This window comes from Lissotriton vulgaris, chromosome 7 (assembly GCF_964263255.1).
Source record: "Lissotriton vulgaris chromosome 7, aLisVul1.2, whole genome shotgun sequence".
Taxonomy (NCBI): Eukaryota; Metazoa; Chordata; class Amphibia; order Caudata; family Salamandridae; genus Lissotriton; species Lissotriton vulgaris.
This window is the reverse complement of record NC_141695.1, coordinates 1653421118-1653444430: the sequence shown is the minus strand read 5'-3', so window position 1 is coordinate 1653444430 and position 23313 is coordinate 1653421118.

Below are 23313 nucleotides of genomic sequence, written 5' to 3'. Positions count from 1 at the left end.
CCCAGTACAGATATCTGGGCCTAAATCCATAATTTTTTTGCTCACCATGCCATTCCAGTTTGGACCCAGCCATATGCTGAAAGCCCGAAACCGCCCCTAGGATGTTTGTTTACAGTCCAGGGGGAACCTGGCCTGGCAGTTCGGGCTGAACTGTTCCCATTGGGCGCAGGGTCAAGACTGGAATGGCAAGGTGAGCAAAAAAACAATGGATTTAGGTCCTGATCTCTGTACTGGGGTGAATGTATGACATTGTTCTGCAATCTATCCATCAATTCTTCTTTTTGCATCAGGTCTAGGATAGGGCGCCACTTTTCTAACGTCTTCCGGATCAGGAAGAACCGGGAGTAAAACTCCTTTCCCGTTTGAGAGATAGGGACCGGTTCTATAGCTCCTTTGAGGAGCATTTGATGGACCTCTAACTGTATCGAAACATCTCCGTTTTCTACGGTGGCGCGAGGGGGCTTGGATGGTTGGACAAACTCCAGGGTATGGCCATAATGAATGATGTTCAATACCCAACGGTCTGATGTTATTTGCTGCCAGTTGTGTAGGAAATATGAAATTCTACCTCCCATTGATGACACAGGAGGAGAGGGGGCAATAGTCCGAGCCAGCAAGCCGCTGTTGGCGCTTAGAGTTGTCTCAGCCCTGGCGACCTTGTCTTCCTCTGTTGGTCAAGCGAGGGAAAGAAGAAGATTGATTCTGCCGCCGATTATAGCTCGGCTTTTAGGATTGTGACTGGGAACCATACGAGGAGTAACGCTGCTGTTGATAACCTCCCCTGTATGTAGAGTTACCTATTCCCGTCGTTCCTCGGAATGGCAACTTGCGGTACTGCAGAGTCCCTAAGGATTTTGCTGTTTCTGTATCCTTCCTAATATCTTGGAGCGCATCATCTATATGTTTTCCAAAAAGCGCTTCCCCATCAAAAGGCAGATCCAAGATTTTATTTTGGACTTTTGGGGGAACCAAGTAGCCCGCAACTAGCCCTGTCGACGAAGGACAGCCGCTCCAGCCAAGGAGCAAAAAGCAGTTGTTGCAATATCCTATGCACAATCAATGATTTCCGTCAATGTTCTTTCGCCCTTATGGAGAATCCTTTTAGCTTCTTTCTTTCCTGCTTCTGGCAACTGATCGAGATAGGGGGATAGGTCGCACCACATTTGGCAATTGTATTGTCCAAGTATAACCAAAGAATTTGCCGCATTGCCGCTCTGACCAGCAGGCTGGGCATAGAGGAAAACCTTTTGCCTACATTATCCAAACGCCTGCCCTCTTTATCTGGAGGAGTGGTAAGGGGAGCTGACGGATTTCTAGATTTCCTCTCAGCGGTCTGCAAGATGACTGAGTCCGGTTTAGGCTGGCTGGTCAAACAGGCTGGGCTACCCTCCGGAGCCTTATATTTTTTCTCCAGGTGAGGTAGAACTGGAATGACCGTGGCTGGATTTTGCATCACCTTTAAGCCTTCATCCCAGACATGGCCCACAATTGGGATTGAAAGGAGCGATCTCTTATAAGGTTCCTTAAAGTCATAAAGCAAGCACTCAGATTCCATCTTGGTCATGGGCAGGTCGAACCATTTGGCAGCTCTCTCCATTAAGTTAAGGAAACCCCCTATATCTCCAGGAGGGGAATCAACAGGTCCCATAGCAGGAGAAGCTGGATCTGGAATAACATAGCCATTCCACTCAGAATCTGGATCCGGAATTGTGACGATGCCTTGGTCGTCGTCAGAGGTATCATCCTGGACGGTAGGCCCAACAGGTGGAACATCCTGCGCTTCCAACATTGTCTGAGGCTGTGGTATTTGTGGGGCCATGGGACGAGCTGGAGGAACAGTAGTAACCGGCACTCCTACTGGGACAGGAGGCTGTGTTGCAAACCTTTCCCTGTAATCCAAGAGCATAGCTTGTAGGTCTGTCAGTAAGGAGAAGGGCATTTGGACCATCTCCTGATGGTAGTCTTGTTGATATTGAGAGGGAGGACCATACTGCTCAAAATTCTTCTACTCCCTTCAGAATCTGTGTCCTGGCATTTAATGTGTAGCTGAGCAGGGCTATCCGCATAAGCAAAAGGTCCTTCCTCCTCATCCGATTCCTCTGCTTCGAGGAGAAGTGGAGGAGGTAAAGGAGTCGCCCTCCTTGGCGAAGTCATTTCCGGTGTGATTTGATGTTTCTTGAGCAAAATCGAAATTTTTTCCACTGTCGACGAAGAAGAAAGAATCATCGACGAGGAAATCACCGTCATCGACGCAGCTGTCGTCGACGCATTCGGCGTCGAACTCGTCGTCGTTGTTGGCGTCGTCACACTCGTTGTCGACATCCTCGACGACGACGTCATTGTCGACGATACAAATACCACCGGCGTCGAACTCGTCAACACAGAGCCCTGTGCCAGTACTGGTGATGAGGAAACCACCGTCGACGACCCCGTCGGCGGGGTGAAAGTTGAAGAAGACTGTACCTTTTGGTTTTTTTCATCGACGGAATCGATGATGGCATCCTAAACGAGTGATTTTTTTTTTTAATGATTTTACCTCAGAAGTCAACGATGATGGCTTTCTGAAGGTCTTTGAAGCCGCAGGAGGAGGCGCTGGAGGAACAGAACTGGATTTCCTCTCCAGACTTACTCCTTTTCATAGTCCTTCCCTCTCCTTTGCACCTTGGTGAGGAGATTCGACAGGACTAAGCCCTTTAGACCAATCAGAGATCTTTTTCAAGGCCATACCAGGGCATTTCTCGAAGGTGAAGGAGAAGCTCTACTCCTTTTTACAGATCTTCTGGAAGAATTCACAGAAGATGCTTTGTCGTTGTCACTGGACACTGGCTCCTTTCTTGATTTTAGCTTCTGGAGCCAAGTCAAAAGACGCCCTTCATGATCACGCAGAGTCTTGGTAGAGAAGGTGCAGCATATCTTACAGTCTGCTGCCATATGGCCTGGGTACAGACAGTAAATACAATCTTTGTGCTTGTCTTCAATATATAACCTCTTCTTAGCACAAGTAGAACATGCTTTAAGAGGGCCTTCTTCTCCTTATCCGACATCCTGAAGAAGTTGTTGAAGAAAAACTGTTGAAAAGGTTGTAGATTCAAAGTTCTAGGAAAAAACTGAGCAGAGCTCAGTGGAGACTCCCTTGCACAATATGCGGTAGAAAATCTGAGGTTCTGACCTTCTCGCTGGAGTTTTCTTGTGGGTGAGGCCATTCTTATTGGTTGTTTCTTTTTTTTTGGTCTCTTTTACAAAAAGAGGTGGATAGGTTGCAAAATAGGAATGGGACTAGGCCTAGGTTCTGTTTTAGTAATGGTTTCTATTGCTATTTTATGTATATCGGGGACTCACATTCCGACGACAGGGAATGATACAAGCATGGGAATCTATGGAAGTTCCAATACTGGAGAATCAAAGTTACAAGTAAGTAACTTGTTTTCATCCACACAAGGGGCCGGATAATGATGAATTTTCCAAGGTTTTTCCAAGTTAGAACTTTATTTTCAGATAGTGCTACTAAGAAACAACAAAGAAGGTTTTCTGTTTCTGAGCGGGGCTGTCTAGAATAATGCAATAGTTTGAAGCAATTGTGCATTAAATGAATTGACTTTACACATAAAATCAGGTGCTCTACTCTGCTGTGAGCTAGTACAGCCCATCTTGAAACGTCCCCGGGCCACAAAACATTCCAGGAACCCGGATGCTCTTTTTGATGTTATTAAAAACGGTCAGACTGCAAGTACCAGCATACAATTGAACCTGATAATAGTCTACGTTCAAATCTAGTGTTCTAAAAACTGCAGTTATTTCATTGAAGCTCGAAGGGGGAAACTTTTCATCCCAAGATATTTATTTAGGCTCATAAGGTGTGTACATAGTCTTATTCTGTCATTTGGTTTCTTTGCTTCCACCACAAGGGCTATCCGCTCTCTAGCCTCATTGCTAAACTACATCTCCTCATAGAGCATGTTGACTACTCCTGAGCTCTAAGAGACCACGGTGGTGATATTTCATGCTCTAAAAGCCACCCTATTAACACTATATAACAGAGAAACAGGAACATTGCTGCCTTTTGCTTTCGTCTTCACTTGTATTCTCAACATTCAACTCGTGGTTACAAGCCCTTCCATTAACACCATGAAAACGTGCCTCTCTCTTTCTTTTAACATGGTGTCACCCTACGACACTTGTTCACTGGTAACCGGGCCAAGCTCAATAGGGTGGGACCAGCTCAGTATATTATCATATTCATTGAAACATACATTTTTCGTGCTCTATGTTGTCCGATAATTTAATGATTAATTAAAAAAAATCTGAGGTACATAAGTTTCACTACGTAACCACATCCACACTGTTTATGAAATTTTGATTTTGATTATTTTGAAAATCTTCAAAATCTGTCATATTATTTATGTCATTAATTATCATTAAAAAACAACACACAGCATTATAAAACAACAAAGGGTGAAAGGTCGACATCACACAAAACCCTCAGGCAGGACTGGATCCAAAAGCATCCCTGCAAATCTTTGTATACCAGGCCCTAGTCTGTGAAGCAAGTAAGCACATCACACTGGCTCTTCCACTGCAAGAGTGATCTGGGGATAGGGGGGTGGTTCTCCACAAGAAAAAAATTTTTAAATGGGGGAAAATATTGCATTTTACAATATATTTTTCATCATTTCCCTTCGTTGTTATTCCGCCATTTTTCTTTACCCTAGTTTTCTTTCCCCCATTGCATTTCCTTTTTTTTGAGTTGGACTTTATTTTCCATTGTACCCTCTAGGTTTGGCATGACTGCTGCTTGTGTCCACAGTATGTACACAGCATGACCTGCAGCCTTCCCCCCATGCCTTCTCCATACTCAGGGCAGAGCATGACATTTTTCCTTCTAAATAGAAAAAGGCCATTATCTGTCAAAAGTGTGTCCTGACCCCAGTGACACCCCGTTACTGTACGGTGTTTATGCTGGCCACATGCACCCAGCACACTCCTCAGGACACAACCACTCCAGTAATGGCAGTCTCCGCAAAAATGTTAATCATTGCTATGAAGTGAGTAAGGTTACAGGTTCAAAATCTGAACCACCAATTGATCTTGTTTTTCTTCTCAAATTCCCCTGATTGTATCTCTGTCCAACCAAATAAATTGAGTGAAGCGCTTGGCCGCTATGTTCATGCTTCGTCCAATCATGCACTTATGCAACTCTTCAACCACTGAGATCTATGCAAAAATTTCTACGGAGAGAGAGATGCAAGTTTATGATGGAACAGTTACACTGTTATTAGATTCCACCTTCCATGTAAAACACATGTTCCTACCCTTCCAATCCGGTTGGTGATCTCGCGACAGAACCCCTGAGCGTTCGTGTAGACGCAGAGCGCATGATGAGCCCGGGGAGATGCCGCACCAAAGGCATTCAGGTCCCGGAGAACGGGCCTTACACCAGAGCCGCTCTGGATAGTAATAGAGCCAATAAAGCTATTTAAACTGGACCAGGCGAAAACGCATAGAAATAGCAAGCAATATGGGCGCCATTTTCACCTCCACCCACTCGTCATCGTTAAGGGGCCCCACATCGTCCTCTCATCGTATGTCCAGCAAGGGGACACGAAGGGCCATAAAGAGCTGCTAGACACCCCCTTTTTAAAGTCCTCCATCACCAACTTGAATTCAATCAATACATTTATAGAGCGCACTACTCACCCGCGAGGGTCTCAAGGCGCTGAAGGGAGAGGGGGGTGTGGGGCCGCTACTGCTCAAATAGTCTTGAGGTGTTTCCTGAAGGTGAGATGGTCCTGGGTCAGTCGTAGGTGTGCGGGGAGGGAGTTCCATGTCTTGGTGGCCAGGTAGGAGAACGACCTTCCTCCGGTAGTGTCTCTGCGGATCCGTGGGATGGTTGCGAGGGCGAGGCCGGCGGAGCCGAGCTGGCGGGTAGGAAAGTAGAACGAGAGGCGGTTGTTGAGGTATTCGGGGCCCATGTCGTGGAGTGCTTTGTGTGCGTGGGTGAGGAGCCTGAACGTGATCCTGTTGCTGACGGGGAGCCAGTGTAGGTTTTTCAGGTGGGCCGATATGTGGCTGTGGCGAGGGATGTTGAGGATGAGTCGTGCGGAGGCGTTCTGTATGCGTTGAAGTAGTTTCTGAAGTTTGGCTGTGGTTCCTGCATAGAGGGCGTTCCCATAGTCCAGTCGGCTGGTGACGAGGGCCTGCGTGACCGTCTTCCTGGTTTCTGTGGGGACCGACCGGAAGATCTTTCGGAGCATGCGCAGGTTGTTAAAGCAGGAGGATGAGATGGCGTTGACTTGTCTGGTCATTGTGAGCGAGGAGTCCAGGATGGTTCCCAGATTGGGTGCGTGGTCCGTGGGTGTCGGTGCGGTGCCCAGCGTTGTGGACCACTAGGAGTCGTCCCAGGCGGATGGGGATTGTCCAAGGAAGAGGACCTCCGTTTTGTCTGAGTTCAGTTTCAGCCGACTGAGCTTCATCCATTCCGCAACGTCCTTCATTCCTTCCTGGAGGTTGGTTGGTTTTGGCGGTGGTTGGGTCTTTGGTGAGGGAGAGTATCAGCTGGGTGTCGTCGGCGTAGGAGATGATGTTGAGGTTGTGTTTGCTTGCGATGGTGGCAAGGGGGCTCATGTAGATATTGAAGAGGGTTGAGCTGAGCGAGGAGCCTTGGGGTACGCCGCAGATGATCTTGTTGGCCGTGGAGTGGAACGGCGGGAGGCGGACTCTCTGGGTTCTGTTGGAGAGGAACGAGGTGATCCAGTTCAGCACTTTTCCTTGGATCCCAGTGTTGTAGAGGTGGGTTATTAGGGTGCGGTGGCAGACGGTATCACAGGCGGCAGAGAGGTTGGCCACAGTACGGAGACAGCACTGCTATCTATGGTCGAGCACCTGCGGGTAGTTCTGGATGCAGGTCAAACGGCGGCGCTTGTTTTGTTAGACCTAAGCGCCGCCTTTGACACGGTCTCCCATGATATTCTCCTGCAACGTCTTGAGGAGATAGGGGTGATCGGCACTGCACACCAGTGGTTTCGTTCGTTTCTCAGGGATCGTTCCTTCTGTGTGGCGTCCCCGCCCTACCAGTCCAAATGTCATCCTCTGTCTCTTGGGGTCCCACAGGGTTCCTCACTGAGCCCCACGTTGTTTAACATCTACGTGAGGCCGCTGGCTGAGGTTGTGAAGCTCTGTGGTATGACCATGATGTCGTACGCAGATGACACCCAGCTAGCGTTCACGATCAGCGGGGACTCTGGGGTGGATGCCCCAAGATTCAGAGAAGGACTCAGGGCGGTGGCTGGTTGGATGACGTCCAACTGTCTCCAACTAAACGCCAAAAAAACGGAGGTGATGATCTTTGGGAAGCGGACGGACCTATGGGGAGATACTTGGTGGCCCTCTGAGCTGGGGCCGACCCCCACTCCGGTTGCGGAGATCAAAAATCTTGGTGTTTGGCTGGACCCTTCCCTCAACTTCGTTGGCCACACCAAAAGGACGGCGGCGTGCTGCTTCGGCATCTTGCGCAATCTGCGCCCTGCCCTTAAATACTTTGATGCCGCAACTCGTCAATTGGTGGTGCAAGCAACGGTTTTGGCTCGGTTGGACTATGCCAGCTCCCTTTTTATGGGATTAAACCAGGCCGAGTTAACCCGACTTCAAAGAGTGCAGAACGCTGCGGCCAGAGCAATCTTAGGTCTTCCTAGGTTTTGCTCGGCCGGTCCATCTTTGCGAGCCTTGTATTGGTTACCCGTTAGGCAGCGGATCCACTTTAAAGTTTTGTGCCTTTCCTTCAAGATTCTGAAGGGCCTATCGCCTCCCTTACTGCGCCAACTTTTGCACCCTTATATCCCGGGCCGTACTTTGCGCTCGCTGGACCAAGAATTAGCGGTAGCCCCTCGGTTCAAACTCAGTCGGGTGGGGGGTCGCTCTTTTAAGGTGCGGGCAGCCGCACTCTGGAACGCTCTCCCTTTGAAACTCCGGACCGCAAGGCAGCTAAAACCCATTTATTTTCTGAGCTTTGTTAAATCCTTCACTCCCCCATTTTTCAATAATATTTCTGTTCCCCTGTTGTGTTGTGTTCGCCACCTTGTCGGTGCGCCGGGACGCTCCTTCGCTGGAGCAGCCGTGCGCAATACAAATAACACTAACATAACATAACAGGTCTAGAAGGATGAGGGCGGTTATTTCCCCGTTGTCCATCAGGGTCCTGATGTCGTCGGTGGCTGCGATGAGGGCTGTCTCAGTACTGCGGTTGGCTCGAAATTCGGATTGGGATGGGTCGAGCGAGTTGTTTGTCTCGAGGAATGCAGTCAGCTGTTTATTGACGATCTTCTCGATGACTTTAGCCGGGATGGGAAGAAGAGAGATGGGGCGGAAGTTCTTGAGGTCTTTAGGGTCAGCTGTGGGTTTTTTCAGAAGGGCATTGATTTCTGCGTGTTTCCAGCTCTCTGGGAAGGTGGCTGATGTGAAGTTGTTTATGACGTTCCTGAGGTGGGGTGCGATGATGGCGTCTGCTTTGTTGTAGATGTGGTGGGGGCATGGGTCAGAGGGAGATCCGGAGTGGATGGTGTTCATGACGTGGGGGGTGTCTTCTGTGCTGATGGGGGTCCAGTTGTTTAGGGTGGTGGTGGGGGTCGTTGGTTTGGAGACTGGAGGCGGAGTCTGGGCGTCGAAGCTGTTGTGTATATCTGCGATCTTGCGGTAGAAGAACGTGGTGAGGGAGTTGCAGAGGTCTTGTGATGGTGTGATGTCGTTGTTGCTGGCGTTGGGGTTGGAGAGCTGTTTTACGATGCTGAAGAGTTCCTTGCTGTTGTGGGTGTTGTTGTCCAGCCGCTCTTTGAACGATGTCTTTTTGGGTGTGCGGATCAGCTGGTGGTGTTTGCGAGTGGCGTTCTTGAGGGCTGTCATGTTTTCTGTCGTCCATTCTTGGCGCCAGGTTTTTTCGAGCGTGCGGCATGATTTCTTAGAGTCTTTGAGGGCGTCTGTGAACTATGTAGTTTCCTATTGCTGGTCTTGCCTGGGGGGTTCTTCAGCGGAGCGAGGTTGTCGGCGCAGTTGGTGATCCACTGTGTGAGATTGTGAGCTGCGTCGTTGGTGTCGGAGGTGTCGGCTGGTGGGTTCTGGCTCAGTGAAGTGGTAACCTGGTCTGTGGTGACTTTGCTCCAGCGTCTGCGGGGATCTGTAGCATGTGGTGGATTAAACACCGGGAGGGTTCCCCAGCTGGTCCCTGTAGCCCTTCAACGTGTGGTGCAGCTGAAGGTACTTGAAGAACAGCAAGGAGTGTAGCTGGAACTCCGTAGCCAGCTCCTGGAATGATAGCATGTCCCCCGCCATCCGGCCATCCTCGAGTTTGGTATTCCAATAAGGTCCCAAGCCTGGAAACCCACTAGGCTGGCCATGTACGACAGCCACTTCCCTCACCACACAAGAGGGGTTTCCCCTGTAAGCCAGCCATGCTATTTTTTGTGTCTTAGGGCAGTTTGCCAGCACTAAATGGGGACCTGGGTAACGGGTGGCAGTGCTCGAGGGGGAGATCTACCATACAGTAGCAAAAGCATGCCATGAGGGTGTATCAGCTCCCGTCTGTGTGCCGGTTTATCCCTGTTCACATGTAGCCAATCATTAATGTTCACTAGCTGCAATGCCCAATAGTATAATAATATTTTTTTTTGCTTTATTTATACTCCCTGTATTTGGGCCTACCGGAGTACTTACTTGGCCATTTACAGGTGATGCAAAATGTGGCAGCCAGGGCCATCTTTTGGACAGGTCCTAGGACTCACACGTCTCATCTTCTATTTTCCCTACATTGGCTTCCAGTGCGAAAAAGAATCCATATTAAAGCTTTTGTCCTGGTCTTCAAAGCTTTTCATAAGATTGGAGCCCCTACCTAAGGGAAAGATTTCATCCTTATGTACCGCAGTGCACCTTGAGGTCCTCTGCTCAGCTTTTGATCTCGACTCCGAAGGTCCTGCTCTCCCGGGTAGGGGCAAGAGCCTTTCAAGCAGTTGCATCTGGAATGGCCTACCTCTCTCTCTTAGACAGATACCGGTCCTCCTTACTTTTAGGAGGAACTTGAAAACATGGCTTTTCCAGCATTAGGACCTGCCAGATTCTGCTGTGGGGGGATGTTCTGTTTGCTTGTATGTGGTCTTTTTTCTTAGCGCCGGGACACTCTTGGTAGTAGCCGCGCGCTTTATAAATAACAGAAAACATAACATAAGATTTAAAGGTGTTGATGTCGTACATACATACATACATAGCTCACCATATTACATTTGGTATAAGGAAAAGCAAAGAAGAAAAAGCAGTCATCTTATGAGAAATATCAAAGTCTGCATGCGTGTCCTATAAAAATGACCCATTTGAGTCAGAGAGGGCTTGGTGCTTAAGTCCAATTTTATAGCACAGCGCAGGTGTTAGCTCAAAGGGCTCTGTGTAACTGCTAATGTATGTTCGGAATTTCTATTACACTACGGTCTATTTCATTGGAACTCTAGCAGTGTGCCCAATCCCTGGCTGATACTCTGCATGTGACGTTCTCTGAGGTAATCTCTGAGGGCTTGCCCTATATCCATAGGTCTGGATGTGGGAGGCTGCAACTCTGCAAAAAGTTCACTAGTGGTTTCGCAATATATCATACTCTTGATCCATTTCACCACTGTGGGCCCTCTCGTACTTTCACAGAGCAAGGCAACCTTCCTCTTTGCAAGAAGCAGTGCCATCGCTACGAATCGACGCACAGCTGTAGGAACACTAGTGACATGGAATAGTGATATCGGTGGGAAAGGCGCTAGTTGCAAGCTAGTCATTTGCGCCATTGAATACAGTTTTCCCTATTAATCTTGTCCATGCCCAGCAGGTGGTGGATAATGTTTAAACATCATGGGGGTCTTGTGGCAGTCCAGCCAGAAGCAGGGCTTCCATTGGAGTAGGGCCAGAAAGCTCCCTCTCCAGCTTGGCATAAGGGACACGGGCAACTGGGTGATACCAGTGCCATGAGTAGCTACACTGTGCCACCAGATAATAAAGATGTATATCCGGGACTCCGAATCCCCCATGTTCGTAAGGGAGAACAAGGGTATTCCAGCAGATTTGAGGCTGTCGTCCCCCCCCTATGAGCTGTGTCAAAATCGTTCGGATTTAGGCAAAGAAAGCATTTGTCAAGGGGATGGGGATGTTGTTGAATAGGTAGTATATTGTTAAATAGGTAGAGAAGCTGGGGCAGGACCACCATTTTGATAATGGCTTTGCATCCTGCTATAGATAATCGAAGTCTGATCCATATTTCTACCCTGGCACCAAGTTTGTCCACCACCGGGCCATAGTTTAACCGCAGTATCTGTTCTCTGTCCCTGGGGGGATATATTCCCATGTATTTCGCCTCCACCAGGTCACATGTAACCCTCCGCAATGCCAGTCCCGCACCTCTGTCAATGGAAAAATCTCTGACTTTTTCCAGTTTATGTGTAGTCCCAAAAGAGATGTAAATCAGTCCACCTCAGTCAGTAGTGCTGGGAGATTATCGGCTAGGTGCCTCACGTAATATGTTGGTACTATGTCGTCTGTATAAAGGGTCACCAACAAAGGCACAGTCCTACACTGCAACCCCAATGCTAGTGGCTCCTCTGGAGATGTCGCAGCAGGAGTCCATCGCTATAATAAACAGCAGTGGCAAAAATGGGCATTCTGCTTAGCACCACAAGAGATGGGGATTGGCCTGGTCACTCTGCTGTTGAATCAAATGTGTCTCTGCATATACCTCTAGTAAGTGTGGAGCAAGTAGGTGTTTATATGCCTTATAAAAGGGACCGGAGAGGCCGTCCAAGCCGGGCGCTTTGGGTTCGTCCATAGCATCAATAGCTTGTATGATTTCTCTGGTGTTAAATGGCTCGCTCAGAAACTGTTGTTGTGCATTCGTGAGCCAGATCATTGCCACTTTCAATAAATAAGCAGAGATGGCGTCTAGGTCATTTGTCGATCTGGAGGCGTACAAGTCAGTATAGTATGTCAGCAGTTCTCATTGAATGCTCAGTGCGTCCACTTTGTATGTGCCATCCAGGCTCTGTAGCCCTGTTATATAAGATAGACCATACGGTGGCCGCAGTTGCTGAGCCAGTGTACGCCCGGCCTCTCCTACTCCCCATATCTGCGAGCCTTGGCGTTCTTCCACAGAAAATGGGCCCTTCTCTCTGCGGCATTCTGATATTTGGCCAATAAGGCCATTCGTTTGTTCAGGTAGTCCGGGTGTTGCCCCTGAGCTGTATGCGGTCCAAAGCCAACAGGTCGTCGTCCAGCCGGGATAAAATGCACAGCCAATCCCTCAATATCCCCGTTTGTTTAGAGATGCAGACCCCTCTGGTGTACGCTTTGAAGGCTTCCCAGATAGTGCCTTGTGACGACACTGACCCCTTGTTAAAAATCAAAGTACTCGATGAGTGACGTGCCCAGTTCTGTCCGAATCGTAGTGTTCTGTAGTGCCATGTTGTTTCTCACTTTGTACCACTCTCAGTGGCCTCAGCTCTCTGACTCATCTCAAGCCTCTTTCTGCTACTCTTTTTAGTGCACTACCCTATTTTTCACCATATACATCTATTAATATAGCCTCCATCTCCACTCTCATTCATGCCAAACTCCATACTGCTGCTGTGATCCTAAGGTGCCCTTTTCTGGACTCTTCCCTACTCTACCCCTCCTTGCATCATCTCATACATCTTTTGCTGTTCTGATCCCCCAAAACAGGCCTTTCTGGACCCTTCCCTCTGGCTTTTCTCCTTCCACATCCCTTTTGTTCATCCCAGGCCTCCTCCTACTGTTATGAGCTCCAAACAAAACAAAACAAAAAATAAAATAAATGTCTAAATCCTTCCCCTATCTATCCCTCCACTATCCTTTTCAATCCAAATAACAGACTAACATGTCCACCACTAAAATGTATTTCATACTTCACTATACTAATTCATCACTAATACTTTACGGATTGCGGAGTAGTGTGCTACTTGCAAAAAAAACGCTTCAACACCTCATTAGGGGTAGGAAGCACTACATAAATACAAACCTTTTTCCCTTTTCGATCCTTCTCAATCCAAAATAACTGGCTGACATATCCACCACTCAAATTACTTTCATATTTCACTATACTAATTCACTACTTATCCTTTATGGGTTCCGCAGTAGTGTGATACTCGCCGGAAAAACGCTTCAACTCCCCATCAGGGGTTGGAAGCACTATATAGATTTATTTTATTTAGTGTGTTTTGTATAGCGCACAGCTACCCCAACGGGGTGTCCCGGGGTGCAAATCTTTTTCCGTCTTCTATCCCGCCACTGCCCTTCTCAATCTAAATAACTGTCTAATATATCCACTACTCAAATGACTTTCATATTTCACTATAATACAAGTCAAGTCAAGTCATAGCATTTATATAGCGCACTACGTACCCAGAGGGTTTCAAGGCGCTTAGGAGGGGAGGAGGATTATTTGTCAAATATCCACGTTTTAAGCTGCTTTCTGAACGCTAGGTGATTCTGGGTGAGGCGAAGGTAAGCGGGGAGTGAGTTCCATGTTTTGGCAGCCAGGTATGAGAAGGATCTGCCTCCCATGGTGGTCTTGTTGATGCGAGGTACAGTGGCGAAGGCTTGGCTGGAAGAGCGAAGTTGTCGGGAGGGGGTGTAAAAGGACAGTCGAGAGTTGAGGCAATCTGGTCCGATGTCGTAGAGTGATTTGTGTGCGTGGGTAAGCAGTCGGAAAGTAATCCTCTTATTGACGGGTAGCCAGTGGAGGTCTTTAAGGTGACCAGAGATGTGTTTGTTCCAATCCTTTATTGGGTTCCTGAGTAGTGATAAATCGTCAGGGGTAGTAAGCGCTATATAAATGCAATTACAATACAATGTTGGGAAAGTGCCATTGTCGCTCAAATCTCCCCCTCCCCTGGAGCCCCCACAGTCATAAGAACTGGCGAGTGTTCCGACGGCATGAGGGGTAGATGCATCATGACCAGGACCCATGGGATAAGAGAGCTGGACAGAAGCCTGTAGTCTAACCATGTCCAAGTATCATGTGTTGAGTGGTGTGTGTATGCAGCTTCTTGGGGGTGCTTTTGTCGCCAGGCTTACAGCAGCGCATATGTTGCGCAAAGAGCCCGTAATATCTTATGTGAGCAGGGTATGTTGGACAAGGGTCGCAGCAGTACTATCCGCTCCATCAAAATTTTAAGGTTTCCGGACAGAAAGATATGGTCTGTGTCATTAGATCTATCTGTGATTGCAGGCGCTGGTAAAAGGTGGGGTTGTCTACATTCAGGAGTATTCATTGACAAGGAGGACACTGTGTCCCGCTCGGTGCCCTGTAACCAGCAAAAACGTCACTCAATGTCAGTGGGTGTGGACATAGGTTTGAAGGGCAGGGTTTTGCAAATCAATATGGAAACCCCTCGTGAGTACGAACTATAATTGGAAAAAAAACAATGTGAACCTCAAGTGGAGGCAAACTAAAAAGGGCTGTTGGCACTAGGCCATAAGTGAGTTTCCTGTAAAAATACATCAGCCCGGTGTCGCCGGATGCATTGCAGCACTTGCGTGTGTTGTTTAGCCCCCTCAGATTCCAGGTCATGAGCCTGACATCCACATATGATCGAACGTCAACTTGGTGTGCCATTGAGTGTAGTGTGCAGCCAAAGAAACAATAACAGGTGATACCAAGATGAGAAACAGAAACAGTAACCCCCTAAAACAGCAGTTCCTACAGTTCCCATCCCCCTACCCCCTCCTATATGTGGCAGCTTTCTGCAAGGTATGACCCCCATAGAAAAGTTTTCCCAACTTCATAACTTTCATAAGCCCAGAAGGGCTGCAACAAGGTACATTCATGAACATCACGGGGGTGGCAAAGCCACGTCGAGTCCCCGCATCATGTAAATATTACATCAAAACAAGTGTCATATAGCTGCATCCCATAGTTGTCTCCAAACATCTAAGAGAGAGCAAAGAAAGGAGAGTGGCTGTGTTATTAAGGATCACCAGGAAAATAGAATATGGTGTGAGTGTTAGTCTCAAATTCAACCTGCGGGAAAAGGTTACACACTTGCACTGGAGTGGATGTCCGGTGGCGACCTTCCAGGGGACACCCTTGCCCCCCTTCATCCAGAGGCCTGACGTTTCTCGGAGTACCGCCTGCAGAAGTTCTCAACATCCATAAGGTTGTCTAAGATGCATGATTTGGCATTGACATGGACCTTGAGGCATGTCAGATATAACATTCCATATAAAATGCCCAGATTTCAGAGCGTAGCCTTTACTCCCGTGTATTTATACCGACCTCCTGAACAAGCATTGTGAAGTCGGGGAAGATGAATAACGAGAACCCCTGCCAGGATAATTGATTAGTTTCCAGTGCCAGTCTCAAGACAGGGTCCTGGTCTCTGAAGTTCAAGAGCCTAGTGAGAATAGGGCTGGGAGGGCAGCCAGGGTTGGGGAGCGGTCAGAGCGACCGAAGCGCACGCTCAACAACAAACGTGGATGTGAAGTGTCCCCCCCCCCCCCCTCCAAACAGGACAGTCAGCAGTCGCTTGACGAACTGGTCCAACCTACCAGTATTTGTGGACTCTGGTGCCCCCATTATGCTCACGTTGTTCCGTCTGCACCTCACCTCCAAGTCCTCGTTCTTCTTTGCCATTGTTTTCAAGACTTTCTCCATTCTTTCGAATTTCCTAGCTGTTTGGGCCGCACCATCTTTAAGGTCTGATATTCTACTTTCCGCCATATCTAGACGGGTGTTGTGCCATTCTATTCGTTCCCTCAGTATGTCCAGCCTTGGTCCAGGGTAACAAGCCACCGTCAAAAGCATTAAAGCCGGAGCGCAGTTTTGTCATCAACGCCTCCGTGTCTTAGGGGGGACCCACTCTCACAGCCCCCAACGCTGCTTGTTCAGCCATGTTTTAGTCTTGCGCCAGTCCCTGGTTCTTGACCGTGTCAAATGGTAGTCAATGTTGTTTAGGGTCCTTGCTGACCATTCCAGCCGAATGTGTGGAAGGTTCCACTCCTCTAGTGACCAGGTCCTGAAATAGGAGGGGTCCAGCTTTCCACTGTGGGTCCCGCTTTCCACTGTGTGTCAAGCAGCCCTTGAGATCAGCAGCGAACTCCCAACCACAGCGAAGGTCGCTTAGCGGTTGATCAGTCTCTCTGGAGGGGTGTGGGGGACGTCGCAGGCAGGCTGGTCGGGGTAGCAGCCAGGCCGGCGGCTGGGGAGGGCAAGGCGTGCAAGAAAGGGAGAAGGTAGAGGGATGTCTCGGTGACCGAGTCCCCTGTCCCGCCCGTGGCCCGTCACCACAGAGCCTCCAAGGAGCACCCCAGGCTGTCCTTACCTCTCAGAGTGATGCAGCTCCAGCCGTCCTCTCCCCAAATGATTCTGCCCGAGCTTTAGCCTTGTGGTCGGCACGTCACTGGTAGGCTGCAGTGGTTGGCTCTTCGCAAATCTCCTCAATTCCGCTTCCTCGTGGTCCACACCTCAATGGCCAGGGTGCAACAGGATCGAGAATGGAAAGTCGTCCAGGCCAGTGTCTCCTGCCCCCAGTCATCACTCCATGTCCATGAACTGCAAGAGCAGGGAGGACGCCTTCTCCCCTGTGTTCTTATGTTGAGGCCCCACGACAGCCCTGTGGCTCACCTGGGGCCCAGCCTAGCCGGCAGCTCCAATTGCCAGTGAGCCTCCAACTGCGCCCACTCGGCACCAGCACAGTCACAAAGCTCAGGGTCTCTGTTGGGATTTTTGGCAAACTATTGTTTGTGTGGGGATGCAGCAATTTAGCCCAGTTGGGCTCGAGTGTGCGGGGATGTTGACGGAGCTTCAGCTCTGCCGGTCCATTGTGTTCGGCGGTGACGCGACACCCAATAGTATAATTTAACGTCTGCCCATCCCAGTCCCCCATCCAATGTAGAAAATTGGCACTTAATAAAGGGCACCCTGGGAGTCTTGCCTGCCCAAGGAAACTAGTAATGTGGGCTCGCAATTCGAGAAGAAAGTGCGTGGCCAAAGGTAGGGGTAGTGTTGCAATATGCATAGGAAACGGGGAAGGGACACCATTTGTAAGAGTGCTTCCCACCATTGACAATGGCACTCTAGACCAGACTTCTTCAATCTGTGGGGTGCGCCCCCCTGGGGTGGCGCGCCATGATCTCAGGGGGGCGTGTACTCCACCGGAAAATTTCACCTGTTTCTAAACGTCGAAAGTATGTTTACTTCCTGCCTTTCCCCTTTTGGATTGGCAAACTCCTTCACAGCAGCCAATCAGCACTCAGTAACGTCACCACTGACGTTACACCAATGAAGGGGACAGCTAAATCGATGGCAGGAAGTGCATCGAAATCAGGAGCATAAAGCTCCTGAATTCGTCTACTTTTTGGGTAGTGTGGCCTTTCTTCACTCTTGCCGTTTGCTGCCTTTCACTGTCTTCATTGGTTCCTGTCTTGTCGAGGTTATTATTATTATTATTATTATTATTATGGAATTTGATAGAGCGCACGGCTACCCCCCCACCGGGGGTGTCCCGGCGCTAAGGTTATCCTGGTGTATGATCTGCAGTTGACTTCATCGACGTGAAGAATTCTTGTGCTGATGCCCTGGAGTTCTCCTGCTGCTGTCGGAAGATTGAAACCACCAACAATTTAACTTTATAACACTTTTATTTTCTCCCTATTATTTGAATCCTTATGTGCAAACATTCTCCTTTCAATGCTGCCTAGTTTTCTTAATTGGACCGAGGTGGGCAGGGGAGGAGGCTGGGGGGAGAGCGGGAAAATCGAAGAGACATTACATGCTCATACTAATTTTAAGTATCTTGCAACGGGGCACGACGTGCTCATGATTTTGTAATTTAAAGACACCTAAAGGTCAGAAGGACTGTCAGTAACAGAGGAGTGTTTATCTTCTGGGAGACTTGCAAATGTGTTCTCTGTACCCCAGTTGTGCAAGGTATTGTAATCAGAAACAGCTGTTGAACCGAAGGGCTGTTAATGTACAAATGGTATTTTTTTCTTGTTGGAATAGGGTGCATCAAGTAAAGTTGATGTGGGAGAGGGAAGGGAAGCTTGGAACGAACGTCCGCTCACCCAAAAATACGGAAATATGATGCCTCCATTTTGGACTTTGGGTTCACCTGCATTGTAGTTAGTGGAGAAAGTAGACCACAGTGTGGTGTGATCTTAGCTAATGACAGCTTGAAGCCAACCAAACTGAGGCGTCACTTTGAAACGAAACATGGGTCTCTGGCAGGAAAAAGCAGAGATTTTTTTGCCAGGAAATTGAAAGACATAACTCAGCAGAAAGAAGCGGTGAAACACGTGGCAAATACTCCAGCAAATGCATTAAAAGCTTCACACCAAGTAGCATACCACAGTGCTAAAAACAAAAGGCCCTTTGTAGAAGGAGAAAAAGTGATTCTCCCAGCATTGTTTTGACGTGGCTAGGACAATGCTTGGTGAAAAAGCAGCAGAGAAGTCCATCTCAGACACAACAGTTTGCAGCCGCATATGTGACATGTCAGAAGATATCCAGGGACCGCTCATAGCCGGTGTAATGGCTGGATTTTCTGAGTAGGTGGGATCAGCCCCCAGGGGCCCCTCCAACCCAGCCAGAACGTACTCACCTTCCCTCCTCAGGACTCCTCTATCCAGGCACCTGGTACCTACCTGAGGATGGGGAACTCGCAATATACAAGCTCATATTATTAAAAACACCACTAAATCTATAGGGATACTAAGAATACTCACTGATTACTAGGGATATCCATACCCTACACCACACTTATTTACATTAGTTGGTCTCGCGGCCACTCAGACCCAGACCGGTCTACCCTAGGGCAGATATTGCGCACAATCCGGTGCGACTACACATGGGCCTGCAGAACCCAATGCTCCCTTTTCCAAACGATCAACAATCCTGTCGATCTCCACGCTAGTTCAACCTCCTGGCGCTCTCACTTATTCAAGCCACAATCCAGTGGGTATACACACTGGTTCGACCCCCCAGTGCTCTCACTAACGCCGCATATCAACGACGACCACATTCCTATGAACACCTATACATATATATATATATATTAGGAAGTCTCTTCACTAAGGGTCTGCTACTACAATATTAGGAGTTAGCCAATTAATATCGTGTGCTCCCTATTCTTGGCATCAAAAGTCCACTCACTCCCTATTTATGTGATCACCACTTACCTGATTGGGATTACTCATCCATTCACGTGCCTAGCAAACACCTAGGAGCTACATTTACCTTCAGTGAACAAGAATACAAGGGGACACGTGCCAGTTTTCTACAAACTGGGGGTTGTTTTATTATAACAATATACACATTTACATAAATCTGACAAAGACTATAGGTAGAACACACCGCTTGAAAGAGAAGGATTAAACATAACAGGAACACTCCGCTGAAAGGGAAAAGATTAGACATAAAGTGTAAGTGTAGCTAATGTGATGAAAACAATATCACCTGATTAGTGTGAAGTCTTGTTCTAGCTGTCATCTGGGTTCCTCTCTCGTCTGTGCCTTGGCTCATCTCAGACTCTCTCTCTCTCCTGCACTCTTGGGTACACCTCTGCGCTGATCACTCTGTCTCTGGACGCCTCTCCCCCACACGAACTATCTCCACCTTCCGTCTTCAATCTTAATGGTTCCTGCCGCTCTGATCACCGTTCATTCCACTAGCTTATTCACTCTGTCTCTGCGCCAATGTCCAATTAACTCCATCTGCTCCCATAGGTTAGTCCACGATCTCTCCTCTATCTCTTCTAAAAGGCATTACTTCAGACTCCAGCTATTCACACCTCCTCCTGATAAGCAACTGCTTCTGACTGCTTCCTTCAGTTCCAGCTCACTATTCAACTCAGCTCTTCTCCAGCTTGAACCCTCTCTCTCTCTCTGCCAACTCCACTCCACTGCTCGACTCTCTGCTGGACTGACCCTCTGCTTGACTCTCTCCTCGACTGACTGACTCCGCCTCTGCACTTCACAAATATAGAATGCTGTTTCCTCATGGAAAGTTCCAGCCATCAGCCCGCCTCTCACCAGGCCTCTGCATCACCTCGCATCAAGGACACACACCCAGCCGGCCGGCCTTTTGTTGTGTCTTCTACACAGAGAATAATACAGCCTACCGATAAGGGCTGGCCCAGACCGGTTCTCTCCAAGTGAAAAACAGCCTTAACTATAAACATTGCCTTTGCCCTGAAAAGTCTCCCAGCTTCATCAAAATGGAGTCCCTCTAGCTCTAGGCCTGTAGGCCTGAAAGGGGTGAAATGCTCCTTAGCTCTGTCAGAATACCTACATAAACCATACCAATGTGTCTAATATGTCAAAGCCAATAGGCAATAGACAGGTTAAAGTCAAGAATAAAGGCATATTAAGCAGCTATCCTCTTCTAGATCTGGAAAAAAGGGCTTAAAAGGGCCAACACAGGCTAAGAATACCTATACTAGATGCGAGCAAGACTAATGATCTATATCACTGCTAAATAAAGCCAAAAACTCTGCCATTACATTGCACCCTAGATCCTTATCTTGCGAGCATCTTATAAACAACAACAACCATCAAAACAAACATCAACATAATCTATCCAACATAGGCTAAGAATACCTATACTAGATGTGAGCAAGATTAAGATCTATATCACTGCTAAATATCTCTGCCATCCACCCTTAGATCCTTATCTTGCGAACATCTTATAAACAATAACATCTAGATAAACAAACATCAACACAATCTATCAACAAATCAAAACCTAAAAAACTCCCTAAAAACAATGACAACCCAAGGAAATTCCACCTGAAACTCAATTGTAGGGAATACAAACCTAAAAACAAATCAAAGCACCCTTGACTTGAATGCTGAAACATATCTGATAACAACAGAAACTAACCAAAGCATCCTCAAACTAAATGTGCCTCAACTTCTAATGATAACTGGTGAAATCTAGTGATGTAGGGACTTATGTGTTGAATGAAAACAGCAAGGGGCCTAAATGGGCCTACTTCGGACAACTTAAGACTAAATGAGGCCTACCTACTATTGTCAACTTAAGAACTAAATGTGTTTCAACTCCTAATGAGAGAACAAGAAAGGGCCTAAATGAGCCCTACGTACTATAGGCAACTTAAGCTAATGATGACTCATGAAACTATTGGTGTAGGGGCTAATATGTGAGATGAAAATAACAATAGGCCTAAATGAGGCCTACCTGCTGACATTTGTCAATTTAAAGTGAAATCTGAGAAATAAACATGACAAACTGTGTCAAGGTTCGGGCAAACATTAATACATAATCATACTAAAAGACACACCACCCAGAACAATCCAAATTTTAAGGTAACCACCCTTTGATCAATCAAGGTGAAAATGTAAGAACAGTAAAAACTATAACCCCATTTCTACAAGATAGCTGGTGTAACATTAAGAACACATGTGGGCACCGCCATTCAAAAAAGTCCTTCATTGGCAAAAACTGTTTTGAAGAAAACAGAAAAACTATAATAGGTGACATGTTTTTTTGCTTTAAAAGTGGGGCCTGCTTGTCCAAGGGATTATTCAATGTCCAAATTCTTCAGTGTAGGCCACCACCCTGCATCCTCGGTATCCGGACATTTCCTCCAATGCGGCCATCCATCACCAATCCGGTCTGGTCTGGTCTGGTTCCATCTTCCAAAAATAATAAACTAAAATAAAAACATGAAAGTAAAAAGCTAAAACAAAAAAAGGGAGTGGGAGGGGGGTGGGCCGACGCACGCACCAACACCACAACCCAGCAACCTAGGAACAAGAGAACAAGTATCATTATTCTTGCAAAATAAAATTTTCCATTTAAAAAGCACCCCGGGTGCCTTTCATTATTGAAAAGAAAATATCCTAATTAATTAAAAACATTCAAAATTTAACTTTCAATAACATTGTGTGGGGCCTAACATACCCTAATCCTCATGAAGCCAGCCCCTCCCTTCAGAGCAGGAGCCATGCCACAGTGGGAAGCTACTTTGAAACACTGCCAAGTGATGAGCCTCTCTAAACCAGCCCCTCCCTTACATAAACAAGCCATCCGCGGAAGAAAATTGGATTGTAGCCAATCATAACGAACTGGGACGTGATCGAAACTTGCAGAATGAAGGAAAAAACTCGTCTGCACAGACCAGCTGGTCTGCCAAGGTCGAAAAACAAATCTCTCATGCCTTATTTTCTAACTAACGGAAGCTAGAATTTAACAAAAAACAATTCTGTTACAGTGTACTGCCAATTAAAAAAGCTCCAGTTTTGAAAAAAAAAAGACTTTTGTCCAACTAATTCAGCTAAAGGCAAGACATTTAAAATATGGGCACTTATTTAGAAAGGGGCAACTATCTTTTGCACACAAGATTATACATTCTGCATTTTGGAAAAAACGAATTAACATGGTCCATTGGCAGCTGCTGAAAAGAAAACATAAAATGCAGATACATTTCAACATTGTATTTAATTTAATATTTTGCTGACACATTTATAAAAGCATACAGTTTAATTTACATTTGGGAAAATAATAATGTTACATTTCAACATTTTTCTTTCAAAGGCACATGGTTGCCTTTCACTAATTAAAAGCACATGTCACCATGCACAGTCGGGCAAGATTTATTATTCTGAAACCAGCACATTCCTGTCTAGATGGAAACCCCTCACAGAAATAATTAATGAAAACAGCTCGTAGCGTGCACTCTAACGGGCCATTTTTTTTTTAACATTTCACTCATTTAAAAAAAAAAAAAAAAAACACAGCTTTCCCCGTAATCAGACTGGTTGATTTATAACCACATCAGTTCCAAGGCAAACCCACACAAAAATTCGTAGACGCATTCCAAAAGGAATGTGAAATGAACAGAACCCTTCTCAAAACACAAGATGTTACCTTTCCGTCAAGAAACTGACAAAACACATAGGCAGACCAAAGAACCAAAAAAAGTCAAAATCAAACCATCAAATAATCATTAAAATAATCCACTGACTTTTATAGTCAGGTCAGATAACCATGCATGTTGACAGCATGTAAAAAAAATAAAGACTGCCATCTCAACTCAAGATATTAACCCTTTGGCAGCTCAAGCAGAATCATTTCCCAACGTCCATTTATACATGGGAAAATCATTAGCACATTTCTTCACGTTTACAGATGACACGTACACATATTTTCAAAAACGTTATCCCCAAGCACCCGAGAGAGATCCAGCTCTCTCCTGCCAAACGTAATGATAACATGCCCTGTCCAAGCCATGACCACATGGCGCTATTCACAAGCCATATTTACAA